Below are 8312 nucleotides of genomic sequence, written 5' to 3'. Positions count from 1 at the left end.
GATGACAAACACGCTAACAATCTATAATTGTATATAATTGATCAGAAATCTATAAAATATTTCCTCATCGACTTCTTTTATCATAACTGAACCATTAAAAATTCATTTAATGCTCTTTCAAATTCATTGCGTAAAACTTATAAGAATTAATTACCTTTTTATCTTTATGTTTAAAATATGTCATTTATTTAAATAAATTTTTTATACAAACGCAGTGAATTATTTATACATTTATCTCGAAAAAGTATTACATTTTACTTTAATAATATTATTTGATTTATCATCAATCGATTATTTGCTGTTTCGAGAAAAGATTTTGTTGTCAATTATTTATAATAAAGAATGAAGCACAAAATACGAATATATATTTAATTGACAATAAATAAGTTATAATTTGATACATATTTGGTTTTCGACATTCAATAGAAATTTTAGATTTTTCTTCCTTAGCATTAGTGTGTATTATTTTTTTATTTTTCATACCGTTTATATCTTATATATATTTAAATATTCTTCAGCCAATAATTTTGTAATTAATAATTTTCTTTCGAAATATAAAATTTTTTAGCTATATATAGTTTTTTTTTTTTTTTTTAATTGACAATGAAAATATATAGAAAATTAAATTTTATTTTTTGATAAAATCTATTAACACTTAGATTTAAATAATATATTATTCAACCACAGGTTATTAATTTTCAACATTTTTCATGATTAAAGTATTAGATGCATTGAATAATATATATCCGAAACCTTCAAATATAAATAAATAATATCGTGATTATCTATTTTGTTATGTTTGAACAAAATTTTCTTAACAATAGAAAATAAATTGATCGTAAATGAAAATCTTATCCACATAAATTGACCGTTATTTATGTAATAATATCATATTCTATATAATCATATCATGTATAAAAATTTTGATTATTTTATCTTAATTTTCAATGATAGTTTTGTTTAAATAAAATTTTTTATCTTATTTATTTATTCAACACGACAGATTATGCATTATAATAGAAATAAAAATCATGTTTAAATATAATTCAGATCAAGATTTGTTAAATAACTGTAAATAAATAATCTATTCATTGATTTCTGAATATAAGATTTGAATTTAACAAGTGTTCGAATAATACATTTTGCTGGAATATTTGAATAAATATTGTTACTACTCCGTAACAATTCTCTATAGCCAATAAATTGAGAACTACAACTGGCGTACGGTAAAATTTATTGATAGTAAAAAGTTATGGGACCAGTATAAACTGTTAAAAAATCATGAATGCTGATGAGAATTCATACGTTGAAATTTCATAAACTTCATTGTAAGAAAGTACTTAGTATAATTATGTAAAAATGTATAAGAAAAATTTGGATTTAATGGCTAATATTACAATTATCATCTGTTAACAATAATACGTTAATTATTAAGTATTTGAGTGATTTTCGAAGGGATACTATCTTTCTTTTAATTAAAACCTACATTTAATTATATTTAAAAATCACTTACTAAATTTATTTTTAATAATTTTAAGTTTTTGTATATGTAAAACTGTTGTTTATAATTAAAGTTTGATTTATGATTGTATTTAAACAATGTCGCGTATGATGCTACTATTAAATTGTCTTAAACGTTTAAAGAATCGTAAAAATATTTTTTCAGAAGAATAGTATCAGAAAAGAAGAACATCAATGTTAATAAATATATGTTGCTAAACATCATTAATAAAATAGAAATTTTGATAAATTTAGTCACAGCATATTACGTATATTAATAAGTTATAATTTTTGCGCATCAAACAAAAATATAATTTTGAAAAACTAATTTTTAATATATATGGAAGATGTAAAAAAAAATATTTATCCAAGTAGAAATTCAAATAGCTTTTTAACATTTCAAAAAAGCTAAATATTGGAAAGTTTATCAATAGAAAATATGTAAATTGATAACCGTCTAAATTTTTTTTTTTTATTGTAAACTTAAAATTTGTTAATTTGTTTCTCTCCATATTTTTTTACATGTAAATATATCATTGAATCTTCTATAATATTCTTTACATATGTATATATATATAAATTTTGTAATTTTCTATCCAATCATGAAATGAAAATATTTTCTAATCTTACCTTCTAATATTAGCTAATAAAGATATGCAGAAATATTGTATATTGGATATTCTGATGCATATCATGTTATATAGCTATAGAATATTTATATGAATATTTAGTATTTATTTTATTTATCCTTAGTCGTATTTTATCCTTAGATGTATCAATGATAATTAACGAATGTGTACTAATTCAATTGCATTCATCTTTTCATTTTCATAAAGTATTCAGGACATCTTTCAAGTTTTACCGTTCAACATTGTGTTAAACTTCCAATCAAGAAATTCTATGCCTTTGCATTAATATCACTGATATTATTATTATCAGCGCACCGACTATATATAATCATATCACGCTAGACTAGTCAATTAATATAGTAAAAAAGTTGGTCTGATGAAATCCGCCGTAAAAGCCCATCACGATAATGAAATATCGCAGATAATCCACGAGTGCAATTGCATTCTTAAAATCTCCGGTTGGTTCATTTTTTCGGCGACCGATTGCTGGCACATAATGAAGGAACGGAGTCTTGAGTCAACGGTGGCGGTGGCGGTGGCGGTGGCGGTGGCGGTGGCGGTGGCGGCGGCGGCGGCGGCGGCGGCGGCGACGGCAGCCATGGCAGCGTGAAACGCTGGGACGGATGGCCGGGTAACCCAGATCGCGGGTGCCGGCGGAGCGCCGATATCGTGTCTCACTGCAGTCCCGTGCCGTCCGTTGTCTGGGTGATTTCTTGTCGTCTCGATTCTCGCGCGGTACACGCCCCCACCCGGCTTTCGGGCACCACGTTCACGGAGATTCTCGGCGAAGGTGAGTGTAGTCGAGGTGCCGGTCAAGGAGACGCGCGCCCTCATGTCGATTCACCACGAGCGATTGTTGTTCAAGGAGTGCCTCCAGTGCTTTCGTCTCGCTTGCCTTACTTTTCAACGCGATACTTGTTTTCCTGGTCATCCTCATGTGTACACGTGTATGTATGGAAGATTATATGGTATGATATTTCATTTTATTATGTTGGATTTTCTTGACTTCCTTTTGTACCGTGAAATTCTCCTCTTATTTCAAAGAGATTTAGGAATTTACGAGAGAAAACGGTTTTACGATATGAATTTATCATAATCTATAGACACATACGCGCGCGCGCGCGCACACACACACACGCACACACAAACAAACAAAAAAACACACACACAGACATATTCGCAAATTGAAATGGGCGTGTAGATTTCTAATAAAATACGATTTTAAAATAAAAGACGAGCATTTTCTGTATCAAATGATAAATTTGATGTGAAATATCAGCATTCTTTCTATTAAAATTTTCTTCCGTATATCGAATATAATTAATTAACCAATAACTTTCAATGATATATTTATTTATAATTAAATATATCAATAGCGTTTATTCAGCTAATATATATTAATTAATCCCTTCTAATACTGTTAACATAGTTTATGAAATGAACGAATACCGTCAAATGATATGCGATTATTCATTATCACAAAGAGTTCGTATTAGAATTCATTATGGTGTAGAATAATAAGTAAGTGAGAGTTTGGTAGAAATGTTCCACAAATAACTTGCCGTACAACTAGCCATCGCTCGTTTCGAGTTTCCAAAATTCTGCTGTTGTCCTACATCCTATTTTGGAATTAATTTCAATTTATATTTTTTAAGTATTTTTAAACTTTTCACCTTGTGTTCATTATTTCTTCTAGAAAAATATACATGTATTTTCATTTATTTTTTTTTTTTTTTTTTTTTTTTTTTTTTTTTTTTTTTTTTTTTTTTTTACAATACATACGATAAATTAATTTCAATATACCAATTAAAGGTAATTGATTAGAATAATAATTGATTTATTATTAATTTTCGTTCAATTTTATTTAAATATTAACACTATTTTGATAAATTTAGGCTAATGAATCATTATTAATTATTTATTCATTTCAATAATTATCAATTATATTCTATTGTATACAAATTATAAATTTTAATTAATTACAAATTTAATAATAGGGAGGATAATTTATATTACTTAAAAATTATTTTCTATATCTCAATGTAGAGTGATCATTATTTAATTAATACTTTCTTTTATTAATAATTTCTTTTCATCTTACATTTAGGTATAATAAATAAAACGCTATCTGCATGAATTATCAGTGACAGCATTTATTAAATTTGGATAAAGATTTTATGTCCATGTAAGTACGAATTAATTATATATTTTTAAAAAACTTACATATATTATGATAATTAATTTTTACGTATATTATTTTATAATACACGATCGTAGAATATACAATATAAGTAGTATAGTATGAGGATAAATGTGATACATGATTAATTAGTTTAGGTTTGTACTATATACCTTTATAAAAACTAATATTTATAAATTCAATGTAATGTATCTATGAATATTTAATTTTATCATATAGTCGAATATTGGTTGGTTATTATCTGAATATAATTACATAAATTATTTAATAATGATTTGTTCGATTTTTGAAATATAAATTTAAGATAGTAATATGATATTGTGACTATAATATAATCCATGTAAGTATTGAATGCTACAAAATGTATGTATTTCGTGAAATAGACACGCCGTATTCGATAATTTATTAATACTTAAAAATAAAATAGTATCTATTAATTTTTTATAATCATTAAAAAATTTTATTCACTTATTTAAGGAAATGAATTATGTAATTTCTCTTACATTTCTTAATACATTTATTTAAAATGAACAAACTCACTTTTATTTGATACGTAAAAAAAGTGATACAAATTAAAAATCAATGCTTTTTATTAGTATTAAAAAGTTACTATGTAAGTAAATATTTTCACAAAGTCATTTTAAAAAAATCTTCAAAGAATGAAACATATTTATTTTGCAATGGTTTTAAAATATTATCAATATGTGTCACATTAATATATTGTCTTAATTTTTAAATGTATTTCATTTTGAATTTTTTATAGTAAACAGATGGGATATATTTTTTTGTATTTTATAAATCAAATTTCTAAACTGTTCCTATGATAAGCTTATTTATAAAATTCATTTTTAGGTTTAAAATTTATTACCAACAAATTTACATATTATTATTTCTGGTACGTAGGATCTTATTCTGAAAAACTAAATGTTTTTAATATTATTAATATAGTTATTGATATATAATAATAAAAATAATTACGTTTTATGAACAAAAACTTAAAACTTTTCTTAAACTTAAAAATTATCAAATTTCATATTTCAATATTTAATCTTATTTTATATTCACGGAAGTGAATTTGTGTTGACTAAACTCTTCTCACAAACTTTGACAGCTTAGCTTTGAACTTTTCATTTATGTAAGTAGGTTAAATTTCTATGTTAAATTTATGAAATATTATAAATCGTTTATAAATAGCATATATACTTTGTAAAAAAAAAAAAAAAAAAATGGTGATAAACTTTAATAGCAGCTTGCAAAACTTTTTTTGTAAATCACGTGTTGTAATTCTCAAAATTATTAAAAAAAATTAAAAAAACTATTAAAAAAAATATTCGTGACGATTATTTAAATAATTAAAGGTATTCAAACAATTCACAAACAGCTACTCAATATAACAAAAATTGTTTATATAATAGTTAAATAAGTTGTTATTGCTAAATTAATATATATTATACACACAAATAACAAGTTTCGTGATGAATCATTAAAATGTTTTATGCTAAGCACTCTTGTACTTGTTAAGAACAATTCTAGTTCTTAGAATGAGGTAATTGTAGGAAATTTCTAGGTCTTGTTTAACAAAGAATTGAATTATAATTTACAATTTCAGTTACATTGCTTTTATGTTGTTTCTTTATATATTTAATTTACATTATGTAGATTTATTAAAAAAAATTGTCAGTAAATTAACATTTATATTTTTTTTCATTCTATTACTAAACAGTTTTTACTGTATAGTAAAATTGTAAATTTAATTATTCTGAATATGTTATTATTAACACTTATTTAAAGTAATCGATGTATTACTTAATAGATTAATTTTATAGTAATTAGAAATATTATTTAAAAATATAATGGAATAAATTATTAGTTTACAAATGAAAATAATATTATATAGCTTTTACAATGAATTTTATATTTTGATTGTTTGGAATAAAAAAGAAATATACTAATTTTAGATAAAAATTGTCTAGGCACTGAAATATTCAAGTAATATTAGTACATATTACACATGTACAAAATTTAATGTCTATTACTATTGAAATCGAATTAATATTTGCCGTTATTTATTCTGCATGTATGATAACGTCGTACAGATTAATGTAATAAAAATGAAAGAATAATTCTGTTTTCAATTTAAATGATTCGTATAAAGTAATTTTGCATATAATATTAATTTATAAATCTTGATATAATAAAGTAAAAATAAACAATTATTATCTTACTAAAATGTCTCTAAGTAAAGAGTGTTTTTACATATGATTATTTTAATATGTTTTATCATTTAAATTATAAAAATTGATACAAGGCATAGCTATAACATATATATTACTACTATTTAATATATATAATTTAAACTTTTTTTTTATTTTCATCTACATGGAATTTTGATTCTTATCATACACGTATATATATATATATATATATATATATATACATATTTATATATACATTACTTTTTAAATACAATATTCATTTTAATATTTAATATAGCTGTTTAAAGAAATTTTTTTATCGCTAATTTTTTCAATAATTAAATAATTCAAATAAATTCAAATTAAATTCAAATAAATAATTAAAATGTTTCGAATGATTATATCATTATATACCCACACACACATACGCACACAACACGCGCACACAACACGCGCACACACACGCACGCACGCACGCACGCACGCACACACGCGCACATATACACACACGCACACACACACGCGCACACAAACACACACACACGCATACGCACATACGCACACAAAACGCGCGGGCACACACATGCACGCTCTTGCACATATGCATCTGTATGTATATGTATATAAGTATCTGTATATAATGAAATACAATTATTTATTAAAACAAAATCAATATTACACAAGTTTTCGTGACAAAAAATTCAGGTTATTAAACTTCTAAGTAAAGTGAAGCTCACACTAGTCCATTCAGAACATGTAGGACTCCTAAATTTTTCAATTTTACCGTTACATATCTTCACAAGTTTCTATTTTTATGATTCAACTGTTTCATAATCAGATAAATTAGATTTTTATTATTTTGTTATTATCTTAATAAAGGTTGTATTTGAGATTAATTGCACTGTCTTTAAATAATACTTGTTTTCTATTATTAAGATATTTAAATATAAGAACAATCATGAAATAGTAATTAAAATAACATAACTATTTTTATAAAAGCAAATTAAAACAACATAACTATTTTTACAAAAGTAATCTTCAATAATAAAATAATTTGTAATAAAATTAACAATTTATGAATGTTTACATTGCTATATATTAAATACTTGATTTTTAAATGATTCTACTTTCATAGAAAGTTTTATACTTAAATGGCATACATTTAAAAATTATTTATTTTAAAACGGTTCATAATTTTATTTACTATAACAAATTGATTTAGTGAAAAAATTCTATTTTTATAAAAATACTTTTAGATTTACATGTTCAATTTGGAAGGTATTTAAGAAGATATAAAAAAATCATAAATCTTATATGGATTGAATTTTGAAATAGCAACATCTTTATATCTCTCTTCTTCATCGTAAAATTGATCCAAAAAAAATTTTTAGCTTACGGAAGTGCCATCAGAAAACCTCAAACGTGGACAGATTACGATGTGTTCAAGTCATAATTACTCTTGACTTAAGTATAAACAGTGTGGTTTGTGACTACAGTCGAAAGAAAAAAGTATATACATTAGAGAAAAGAAAGGACAAGACAGTACATAGAGCGTCAAATAGTTTTAGAGAGATCAACGCAGGACGAACATGTGAGTAGCCGTGACATGATTATGAATGTGGTATAACATAGAAATAGGTATGCATGTTCGATTTGTGTAAGTGGATAATTCACCTCTATAATATTAATTGGAATACTTATGAGCTAATATTATTAACTACTATCATTATTTGTCATCTACATTTATTTATTGTATACTATCATTAATTAATTATTTTTATAAGGTAC

General features: G+C 24.2%; 1 long non-coding RNA gene across 1 annotated transcript; it reads left to right on the top strand.

Moving 5' to 3' along the window:
• Positions 1-2761: 2761 nt before the first annotated feature.
• On the top strand, positions 2762-8109 carry LOC105367983 (uncharacterized). Its single transcript, XR_913083.1, has 3 exons — positions 2762-3097; positions 4237-4314; positions 7916-8109. It is a non-coding gene; the product is annotated as an uncharacterized LOC105367983 (long non-coding RNA).
• The last annotated feature ends 203 nt before the right edge of the window (positions 8110-8312 follow it).

The sequence above is a fragment of the Ceratosolen solmsi genome, unplaced genomic scaffold (assembly GCF_000503995.2).
Source record: "Ceratosolen solmsi marchali unplaced genomic scaffold, CerSol_1.0 scaffold6, whole genome shotgun sequence".
Taxonomy (NCBI): Eukaryota; Metazoa; Arthropoda; class Insecta; order Hymenoptera; family Agaonidae; genus Ceratosolen; species Ceratosolen solmsi.
The sequence above is the reverse complement of the archived record's forward strand: the minus strand, read 5'-3'. Positions and strand labels throughout refer to the sequence as shown.